Source organism: Mustela nivalis (genome assembly GCF_964662115.1).
Source record: "Mustela nivalis genome assembly, chromosome: 8".
NCBI lineage: Eukaryota > Metazoa > Chordata > Mammalia > Carnivora > Mustelidae > Mustela > Mustela nivalis.
The window spans coordinates 109,249,459-109,261,788 of NC_139027.1; positions in this window are offsets into that span (position 1 = coordinate 109,249,459).

Here is a 12,330-nt window from a genome sequence, read left to right on the forward strand (position 1 = left end):
ATAAAATCTTTAAAAAAAAAAAAAAAGAGCTCCTTTAGTTTTAGTTTCTGGAATGTTTTAGTTTCTACTCTGTTGAGGGGGGAGAACTTCACTCAGTCCTCTCTCCCTTTTATCCCTTGATTGAGACTGACCGTAGGTCTCCACCCCACCGCCCGCACCACAGTGACCACAGTGATCTCAGTGATGATAATGGTAATGGCAGTTAAAACCTGTAGAGAGCTTACCATCTGCTAGGCATTGAATTAAGCATTTTACACACGTTACTTAGTTTTCCCAGCCTCCCTATGAGGAAAGTACTATTTATTATTTCCATCCTACAGATGGGAAAACTGAGGCTGAGAAGGGTTAAGGAGCTTGCCCAAGATTACAGGGATAATAAGTAGCAGAACTGGGATTCTAACCCAAGTCTATCTTGTATTCTTTATGCTTCGTTGCCTCTGTAAGCATAAGACAAAATACATGTGAAAGTAATTTTACCCTCTGAAGCAACATCCACAAGGAACACATTCTCCTAAAGGCTCTCCCACTCTTTCTGGCTCCTTCTTTAGTCAATCCCATTCTCCTTTTGGCAACGTGGCATTCTCAGTTTCTCTTTCCCTAAGATAGCAGATCCTGTTATGGGTCCTAAAGCTTTCCCTGACCCAACTTTCCTGTCCCATAGTGGCCATGAGACCCACATCCAATGGGCCTTTTGGAGAAGAGAAGGTTATTGATTTGTTCGTCTTCTTAGTACACAGTTTGTGAAGCCAGAGCCAAGTTTCAACCCTGACCCTCCTTGGAAGATTTCAATGGTCTCGGTGCTAAGGCTGTCAAGTAGACCAGCTAAAGCAGACTCTCCAGGGGATAGGGTCCAGCAGCAATCCCTTTTAAGGCTCCCCAGGTGATTTCAATGTGTGCAATGAAGATTGTGAACCCTGTCTCCCTGCTACAGTTCTAATTTTTTTTTTCGGGTACCTTATGATTACAAAACCCTCCAGAACAACTTTATATCTGTATGCCTCCTGGGCCATCCTCCATTAGCCGAAGCTTAATAAAGAATCCTGCTGGAATCTTAAAACAAGACAGAAGGAACGCATTGTTTGAAGGATGGGTGAAATTTCTTATGTTCTTTTGCTTTCTCTGAAACTGTATGAACTATGGAACTCTTATGAGGAGTTTTCTCGCAGCCTGGAAAGACCTGAGAAGGTCTGGGAGCATGTTACTCATGTATCAGTGAGTTTTGGGATAAAAAGAATAGGTTTGGTGCTCATTCTGAAAGTAGCCGTATCTTATCAAGTTTCTTAAAATTAAAGAACTTAGCTATAGTATCTCACACTTCTTGGTGGCAGGGGAGAGACCCAAGGTATGTGGCTGTAGGGTGCCTGGCTGGCTCAGTCCGTAGAGCATATGGCTCTTGATCTGTGAGTTTGAGTCTCATGTTGGGTGCAAAGATTACTTTAAATTAAAAAAAAAAGAAAGAAAGAAAGATCCGTGGCTGTGCTTGGCAGTAGAGTAAAATTGTCTTAGATTTCTTTAGCCATGTCTAAGAGTATAAAAATTTGGTAGAGATCCTTAACAATCCATAGGTGAAAATCTACTCACCACCCCCCACACCCCTGCTCCCCCCAATTCCCACCTCCCAGCCCCGCCACCAACCATCTCTATTCTTTTGCTATCTTTTCTGAAGTGAATGCATGTTAAAAGAAAATCCAAATGTTACTTTTCCTTGAAGCCCTTATTTTAACCCCTCTCAAATAGGAGTATGAGTAGAAGCTTCTAGATTAGGGAAGAATCAGCTTCCTGAATAGGATGTCAAATCATGTAACACCTTTCAGCTCCTTCCCAGCAAAGAATTAAGCCCAGGTTTACCTCCAGCCAACCCCACCTTGGTGAGAGAGAGCGGAGAGGATTTTCCACAGGATTAAATGATATGAATAGCTTTCAGGTTTCCACTGGGGGCAGAGCCCGGGAGGGGGTTGGGGTGTTGCTACAGCAGCTGCTCCAAGAAGAGAATAAAGGATTTGCTAGAGCTTTGTGTGACTCGGTGTATCTGCAGAGGATTGATCTGAGATCCTTTCTTAGCCTCCTTTCGAGGGGAGGGGGAAGGACTTCTTTTCAAAGTCACATTATCTGGCAACAAAGCCTGACCCAGGAGGGTGGTGTTTTGGGGATTGCCCACTTGTGGGAGAGAGAGGTAGGCTCAAAGCCCCCCTCAAGGAGGAGGCATGCAGGCCTCAGCAGATGGGTCTGGAAGCTGGGAGGAGCTGGGGGAGGTAAACCCAGGTTCCCTCACTTTCCTGAAACATCTGACCTCCGCCTTCTCCCAGGTGGCTCATGCTCCCGGCAGCTAGTTCCCTCAGATCCTAGAGTGGATACTGTCTACACTGCATGTGTCTGGAGCCTAGGGGCGCTTCATGGCATGCAGCTCAGAAAGATTACTCGCCTATTGCAAGACATGGCACAAAATGGTAGAGCCGCTCTGGAAAACAATTTATTATATATATATATATATATATATATATATACACATAAATATATATAATATATTTATAATATAAACGTACCCTTTCTGAATGACCCAGCAAACTCACTCCTTGGTATTTACCTAAGAGAAATTAAAGATTATGTTCACACAGAAGCCTGTATTTAAATGTTTATAGCTCTCTTTACTCATAACCACCAAGAACTGAAGCAACCCAAAGATCTCTCACCTGGGAACAGACAAATACACCGTGGTACATCCCTCCAACGGGATATCGCTCAACAATAAAAACCTACCCAAGTGTTGATTCACAGGACAGCGTGAACGAAACCCTAGTGCCTTATGTTACGTGAAAGAAGCCCGACTCAAGAGGCTGAACCCTGTAGGCCTCCACGTCTGTAGCATTCTTGAAAAGGCAAAGCTCTAGGACACAGAGGGAGGAGCTGAGTACAAAGGGGCAGCCTGAGGGGGTGTGTGGGCCGATGGAACATTTGTATCTCAACAGCAATGACATGACTGTCTACATTTGTCACAACTCACAGAAGTACCCCACAAAAGGAGTGTATTTCACTACAGGTAAGTCAAGAGAATCAACCAGTCACAGTTGTGTCATGAGAAGTGTGAAGAGAGGATTTGAAACTCCCAGCCCTTACAGTGGCTTTCCCTATAATTCACACTCCTTTTTCCTTTTTTTGGTGGTAACCAGGAGGGCAGAGTGTGGATTTCCATCATAGGCTTCTGTGGCTGGGGAACAGCTGACCCGATGCCCTGGTTTCTTCCCAGATATCATGGTAGGGCACAAGCAGTGGCTTTTCTTCCTCTGCACCCAGTTCCTTCCCCTTAGCTAAATACTTTCTCAAGAAGAATGTATGGCCTTGGCATTCCTCCTCAAGCTCATTCTTTTAACACAGATTCTCCTTGTGATCCCTCTTCAAATTCCGCATTGACAAAATAAAAGGCAAATTGTACTATGTGTACGGCAACATTAAGGGCCATTCAGGACCTCCCTCTCCTGCCGAGGGACATCCCAGTCTCTCCACCAATGCCAATGGAGTTCAGAGCCTCACTTCTCCAATTGTGTTAAGGGACCAGCAGCCTTGACATCACCTGGGAGCTTATGAGAAATGCATACTCTCAGGCCTGCTCCAGACAAGGCCCTAGAATAAGGACTTGCCCTTTTAACAAGACACCAGCCCTGCTTTACATTCAAGGGTCTATCCTAATGACATCATTTAGATCCCCATTAGCTGTTATGGAAAGAATGGAGCCTTTGGTCTTGGCCCACCCTGAACTCTTAGCCCTACTGCTTTCTCGCTGTGTGCCTTATTTGGGTGAGTAGTTATACAAGTATATAACCTTTGACCCTCAGTTTTCTCATCTGTAAAATGGAGATATTAATGTCAACTTTATAGTGTTGCTGTTACGTTTAAATTACATAATACAAGGAGCCAACCACACTGTTGAGGATACACCATAGGTTTATGTATCTCAGTTGCCCCACTTGAGTTCTCAACCTTTTTGGTTGACTTAGTAATTGTTGAAGGAATTAGATGGGCTGGAGAAGGTGGACGGACAGCGGGAGGACCAGATGACCTTGGTAATCGCTTACTTTTAGGCTATTGTAGGTCTGTGATTAACAGTTTGGTCCCTGAATAGCATTACCTGGAAGCATGTTAGAAATACAAATTCTACTATGGTTAGTGCTGTGAAGTGTGTAAACCCTGACAATTCACACCTGTACCCCTGGGGCTAATGTATATAAAAAATTTTAAAATATATATATACAAAAAAGAAATACAAATTCTAGGGTTGTCTGGGTGGCACAGTCAGTTAAGCATCGTCTACCCATTGGTTTCAGCTCAGGTCATGATCTCAGGGTGTTGGGATGGAGCCCCACATCGGCCTCCATGCTCAGTGTGGAATCTGTTTGAGATTCTCTCTCTCCCTGTCCCCCTCCCACTCTGCTGTTTCTTTCTCTCTCTCTCATTCAAATGCATACATAAAATCTTTAAAAAAAAAAAAAAAAAGAAATACAAATTCTACGGTCCTACACCAGATTTACTAAACAGAAACTCCATGGTAGATCCTAGAAATGTTTGATTTAACAAACCATCCCAGTGAATGTGATACATGCTAGTGGGACCTTTTTAGGGAACGTGAAACTCCTGCAATTTCAGCCTTCTTCGACAAGCTGGTATACAAGAATCAATATTTAGAGAGGTTTGCTGGAAAGCTAAGCCATTCCTCCAGCTTCTAGGGTACCGATTTTCCCATCAGTATTGAAACACATTGGTGTATGGAAACAGGTCTGGTTTGGTTGTGCTGTATGTTGTCAGCAATTTGCAAGTAATTCATTCAACAGATTCATTCAGCAACTAGTTCCCATGATCCTGCTATGCGTCAGGCACTGCTCCAAGCTCTACTAACACAATAAAACCTTAAGTGATGCAATCATGGCCAGTAATTGGTTAATCAAAAATGTCATTTAAAGACAGAATCATAAAACATGACACACACAGATCCCACAAATGGCTATTTATTTGCCCGGCTTCTGGTCTAAGACAAAGTTTTCTAAGTGGCCCGCCTTGCCTTCTATTTCCTCCATAGCACCTTGTTTATAATGTTCAGTTGGGGTTTCTTTCAATTGGAATGAAACTGAAAAGACACTTGGGAATCAAGTTGTCTTTCTCATGTTCATTCAACAAGAATATATTTTTAGCTACTCACATTTAATTTTTTAAGATTTTATTCATTTATTTGACAGAAAGAGAAAGATCACAAGTAGGCAGAGAAGCAGCAGAGGGGGAGGGGAAACAGGAGCAGAGAGCCTGATGCAGGGCTCAATCCCAGGACCCTGAGATCATGACCTGAGCCGAAGGCAGAGGCTTCACCCACTGAGCCACCCAGGTGCCCCTACTCACATTTATTCTTATCAAGTCATATTCAACTCAGTTTGCAAAGAAGTGATACCTTTTTTTTAAGATTCTAATTCTACCAGTTTATGGAACAGTGAATTAAACGATGCAAGCCAATAATAAGTATGATGGGCATATACTGGTTTAGGAATCATCCAAAGTGACTGGTAGAGAATGTAACATCCTACCCCTCTCTGGGACAGGAATTAGTCTGTTAGCTGCAAATGTTCTCCACGCTGTGGCTAGCAGTCAGTAGGGAAGAAGGGAAGGAAGATGTCCAGCGATTCCATCGAAGTGTATGATCACAAGAGTCTCTGTCATGATTGTCTTATGGGAGGCTGCAAATACCTTACTTTTTAAGAGAATTTGAGCAGAGCCCAAATTCCTTTAATAACACCAATTTAACTCACCTGCCAGCTTCCTCTCTCAAGCAGAGGCTGTTAGGTAAGATTGGTCACCCCAGGCTATGATTAGCTAGTGGCAATCATCCCTTATTTCAGGCTTGCACGTCGTTTCTGTGTTTCTCTTTTTTTAACATTTCACTCATGCTCACTCAGGACATATCGGTTATCTAGGGTCACAACAGTGCTGCATAACAAGCCAGCCGTAATCCTACAGATTTTTTTTTTTTTTTAAGATTTTATTTATTTATTTATTTGACAGAAGAGAGTGAAATAGCACAAGCAGGGGGAGCGGCAGACGGAAAGGGCAAAGCAGACTCTCCGCTGAGCAGGAAGCCTGATGTGGGGCTCCGATACCTGGACGCCAGGATCATGACCCCAGCGGAAGGCAGACGCTTGGTTCCATCTGAACCACCCAGGTGCCCCCAATCCTAAGGACTTGAAAGACCAGTTGTTTCTCACAAGTCGGACGAACTGGCTGGGAGGTTCTGCTGAAATGGGCTGAGTGGGCTGACCTCATCTGGGCTTCTTGCTGTGTGTGGGTAGTCAACACTCAGATGCTGACCGGGTAAGGAAGACCCCTGCAGGGATCGTCTCTCAGTTCTCATCCATACACTCTAGTTCTCCAGCAGCTTAGCCTACCTAGCTTGTCGCATGGCAATAGCAGAGTCCTGAAGCTAAAGAGATTGTGGAAATGAGCAAGATTTCAGGAGACCAAGGCTCTCAGCCCGCCCACCCGCACTTGTGTTTCATTCTCTACGCCAAGGCTACTCAGGAGGCCCCCACACATTCCAGGGGAGGGAAAATAGGCCACGCCTCCTGGTGGGAGGAGCCCCAGACGTGATATCCCAAAGTGGTCTGTGGTTATGGGGCTGCGGGGTAAAGAGTCGGGGTGACTCTTGCCCCTAATCAATCAGGGATGCATCTGTGATTATGAGAGCAGGAAAGGATAGCTGAAGACAGCTTGAGAAGTAAACTTAAATTCCCTGAAGCTAAGCTTATAAGCTTATTACGGTCTGGGAGAAGTCAAGGCATTTAAAAAACAAAGCGTAGTACTTTTTGATTTCAGATTAGCCATTTTACCATTCTTGGAAAATTTACATTTTTGAGAAAGCTAAATGGCTTATTTCACTGCTCAAAAAGGCATTTTATAAGTATCCTACCTCATGGAGGGGGAACAAAAAGGGGGGGGGGTGCTTCTATGTCAATGGTTTTACTCCCCAGAAACAGTTTACTGAATTTCAGCAAAATCTACACATCTCTATAAGAGGGAAATTTACATAATTGGGGGGCAAAAAAAACCCCACTGTGTTACTGAGCTGAATAATTACAACCATATAAACTGGGAGGTTACCTCAGAAAAGCTGTGCAGCAAAGGCCCATACTGGGTCGGTCTTCGGATAGGGCGATTTGTGAACATTTTTTGAATATGAACAATTAAATTGTTAGGAGTTCATTCCTAATCATTTATTACACATGAGAATTTATTCAGTGACTCGATAAATAGTTGCTAAGCAGGTATTAAAAAAAAAAGCCATGGTGCTAGATAGTTGGGGTCATGTTTGGATTAAGCAAAACTTTCAGAAAAATGTATTTCTCCCTTATCCCTGTCCCCACCCCACCCTGCTTTCCCGGATCCGTGCTTTGGTGTCAGGTCCTCAATTTCCATCATATATCATACATCGTTCTCAGAAAACTGTTGTATTTCTCAGCATCCCGCTTATGTAAGATCCCAGTCCTCCAAATAGCTACAACAATATACCCACACGTGTGGATATTTTTCATAACAAAATGCCAAGAAAAGCTTTGCTTCACCTGAGGGACTGGCTGGGAGCTCTGTATGGGTAAAGCTAATCTCATGGCTATTTTCTTGGTCTGCTTGGCTGGAAGCAAGCTCAGCATCCAATTCTCAACTCAATTCAAGGAGTTACATTCAACTCCATTCAAGGAGACAAGTAATACTTGTCTCCATTTATTACTTTTCCTCCCTGTTCTTGGTCTTCTTCTTTTAGCTGTTTTCCTGGTCCTAATATTTATTTACATACATGTTTAACCTGAAAGCCTCCCGAATTTTTTTAGAATATGACAGTAGAGGGTCACTTGGAAGGCTCAGTCAGTTAAGTGTCTGCCTTTGGCTCAGGTCATGATCCCAGAGTCCTGGGATCAAGCCCAGCATTGGGCTCCCCAGTCAGCAGGGAACCTGCTTCTCCCTCTGCCCTCCCTCTCCCCCTGTTAGTGTTCACTCTTTTTCTCTCAAATAAATAAAATCTTAACAAACAAAGAATGACAGTATATAAACATATTACTTGGATAAAAGTGAGGAATTCCCATTAGGATGCTGATGGGACAACCAATATAGATTTGACTAACCAACCCTTCTCCCCAGCAATATGGTATTGCAACCATTCCTGGAAAGAACATTTGATAGCTTTTGCTGAAGCATAGACTGGTTCTGTATTAGGTGGAGTTTAGACCTTAATGTGCATTTGAATTGCCTGGGGATCTCATGAAATTGCAGATTCTGATTCAGAAGGTCTGGAATAAGCTGAGAGTCCAAACTTCTATCAAGTTCCCTGGGGATGCCAATGCTGCTGGTTCTCGGACCTCATTCAGAATAGCAAGGGACAGGGGATAATAACGAGCCAGGGTTGTAACGATCAACGCTGCGACATTTAGACTTGACTTATTCGCTGCAGCCATTTGGCAAATATGTGTGTGATGGATCCCGGAGAAGTCCGTTCAGAAAGCAGACAGGTCCATGCCGTTCTCATCCCTGCACACCAGGTTCTACTAATCCTCAGTCAGTGGCATCAGTACCACATTGGTCAAAAACGGCTCCTAGATTCTCTCTGTGGGTATGGACCTGAATTGCCATCTTACCTGTTAATCCTGCCATGGCCTCCTAAAGATGAGGTTCCTAGGAAATCACCTGGTTCAGGCTCCCCTCCAGGATGGGGAATCTCCCTGTCTCCTGCCACTGTCCAAGGGTCCCATCAAGCTCTGTTTGATTACCTTCACTGGCAGGGACTCACTCATCCCTAAGGCAGCCTATGACATTAAGGAATAGCTCTTAAGAAGACAAAGCTTGTCTTTCTGCTGAGTCAAAATCAGCTTTCTGGGAACCTATAACCACTGAGTTTTGTGTGCTGTTCGCAGCATTTCAAGCCTGCTCTTACTCAAGTCAGCCTTTCCAAATCTGTGGACAGCTGAGAACCCTCCTTCCCTCTCTCCTCCAATTAGACACACCCAAGCCTCCAACTGCTGGGGTGAAAGGTCTAAAAATGCCAACCTTCTTCTGAGCATCGCCCAGTTATCAAGATGACTGTTAAAAATGGTGCCCAGCGTACATCCAAAATAATTGAAAGCAGCGTTTTGAAGAGATATTTGTACACCCATGTTCATAGCAGCATTAGTCACAATAGTCAGAAGATGGAAACAACCCAAATGCCCGCCAGTGGGTGAGTGGATAAGCAAAAGCTGGTGTAGACACACAGTGGAATATTATTTAGTCTTACAAAGGAAGGAGATTCTGACATAGGCTATGACATGGATGAATATTGAGGACACTATGAGAAATCGAATGACAGTCACAAAAAGACAAATGCTGGCGCATCTGGGCAGCTCAGTTGGTTAAGTGTCGGACTCTTGATTTCGGCTCAGGTCATGATCTCAGGGTCTTGGAATCCAGCCCCACGTTGGGCTCCAAGCTCAGCAAAGAGTCTACTTGAGATCCTCTCTCTTCCTCTCCCTCTGCCTCTCCCCCACCTGCTATGCTCTCCCCACCAAACAAATAAATCTTAAAAAAAAAAACAAAAGGACAAATGCTGTCTGATTCTACTTATGCGAGATAGCTAGGGTAGGCAAATTCGTAGAAAGGAGGGTGGTGATTGCCAGGGATTGGGGGAGAGGAGGAATAGGGAGTCGTTAATGGGCACAGAGTTTCGTTTTGGGAAGATGAAAGAGGTCTGGAGAGTGGTTTCACAACACAAATGAGCTTACTATTGAACTATACACTTAAAAATGGTTAAGATGGCAAATTTTATGTTATGTCTATTTACCACAACTTTAAAAAACAGTTGTGCCCAGACCTGGTCAAAACACTTCAGTTGTTTTAAGGCTAGTGTAGAATATGCTAGAGCTATGGTTTTTCCTTGATTGCTAATCTACATTTCTAGTAATGCAGCTTCAGAATGTGGCTCTAGTATTTTTAGAAGGTGCACGGCACCATTAAGGCATATCACATGTGTGATCTATTTTTTTAAGATTTATTTATTTATTTGACAGAGAGACAGTGAGAGAGGGAATACAAGCAGGGGGAGTGGGAGAGGGAGAAGCAGGCTTCCTGCCAAGCAGGGAACCCAATGCAGGTCTTGATCCCAGGACTCAGGGATCATGACCTGAGCCGAAGGCAGATGGTTAACGACTGAGCCACCCAGGCATCCCACATGTGTGGGCTATTAAACCCCTCTGTTCCTCTTCACATGAATTCCTGCCAAACTATTCTAAGATAGTGTAATTGACTTCTCTAGTTGTTACCTGCCTTCGGAAAAAAAAAAAAATATTGCCACTTCCATGGATGCCATAACCATCTTCTGGAAACAAAACTTTCTCCTTTATAATCTTTTTAAGTTTTCTATGCCTTAAGTTCATTTCCAAAAGAAAAATAAAACTTTGACATGTTCTGAAATCATTTTTAAATGATGCTTCTAAAAATCTGTGTATGTTATGACTGATATCTAGGGATCTAGAAGTTTGCAGGTAGTACTTGGGCCAATATTTCTGTGCTCAAGTGAATGTTTCTTCAGCCATCCCTGAACATTCTTGACATAAAGACAGTAATAAAAACAACTATTTACATTGCACATGAAAAACTAAACTTAAGTATTGCAAACATCCACTTTTCATGTCCTTCATAACTTCTAATTTAGAGAAGGGCATCAGTAAAGGCACCACTGGCTTGAGAACAAAAGTGTCAAGAACAGACATACTCTTGTAATTTATTGAGAACCATTAACCCAAACATGAAATACTGTGAGTGGAAAGCCCATGGCTTTTGTGCCATTGGCAGGTGTAATCACCTTTCTTTGACTCTCACATTCATGTATGTTTTGAAATTTTCTCAGATAACTTTCCCCAAGTTCCAACAACTACTGTAATTCTTAAAAATTTTTTTAGATCTGGAGGCAGATTTGGGTTTGCATCTGTTTGCAAAGGCTGAATGCAAACAAGATGAAAAGGTGCTCACGGAGTGAATTGTATTGGGGTAGTTCCACATGCTACCTGCTTCTGAGAGTATAATTTCCAGAGCCTTTTAGGAGATGAAAAGGTTTGTAAGAGCTCAGTCACACTTTGCAATTACAGAAAATTGTTAGTTGCATTTAGATCAGTCAACTGTACAAATGGACCAATTTGGTCTTTTTTTCTTTTTTTTTTTTTAATCCTATCCCAGAATACCTGTGGGTCAAGTTGTTCAGGTGTCATTCACAGAACAGAAAACTCACTACATCATCACTGCAAAAAGGAGGGTGAATGAATCACTTATAATTGTTTTGAGAAGGCAATTTAACAGCAATTTACACATAAGATTTTATTTTCAAAAAGGTTCTCAAGTGTAAGAAAATGGTACATTTTACAGGTAGAACTTTTTTCCCCAGTAAACTATGAAACTATAAAACTATGAAAGGTCATACAGAATCTTTGGTTTTAATTCAAGGTGTAAAATGAGGAATTCAGTCCCATGGTTTCTGGATTTTGCATCTTGGGGTTTTTGTGACTTTCGATCACTGGCTTGTTAAAGGGGCAGTGGACACAGAACTCTGTCCTGAGAGCTTTCCACATAACGTCTGTGAGACAGAATCGGGACAGGAAGGCAAAATTATAAATACCTGAACTCAAGCCCAAACCAAAACAGTGTTTTAAATGAAAGCTCATACAATATTATTGTTAATATTGCAAGAAATTCATAGTTCTGGTTTCCAAAGAAAATTAATTCAGCTCTCCTGTGGATGTGAAAAGAAGCTTTGAAAAAAGAGGGCTGGATCTCCTCAGTTTATGCTTAAATGGATAAACTTGCGGCCTGGTTATAGTTGCTGTGGGAGCTATAACTTTACCCTGAATTTTTTCATGTCTTACTTGCTGCCCATAGCTTTTTCTCAGAAGTGCTTGTGATGTGAAAGATGGAGAATCACCCACGAAGGTAATTGTCTCATCAGAGAACATGCTTCCTCGGAGAGCTGCCTGGGCAGAGTTTATAGGAGTTTGCATTTTCAGGAGTGGAGGGAACACTGGTAGAAGGAAGGAAGAGCTCTTGGGACATGGAAGCATCTTTGGTTCTGCCGGAAAGGAACAGAAAGAGGTCACCATCTGCTCTTCCACGAAACAAGTCTCATGAAGTTGCCTTAATTTCTCTACAAGGTGCAAACAAGAAAAAGGAAGATATTAAAGGATTTTTTTTTTTACAGATCCCTTTATATATTTGGACCAATTTCCCTTATTTATTGGAAAGAAGAAAGGTATTAGGGAGACAAGAAATGGGAGGAAATAAGGATCTCCC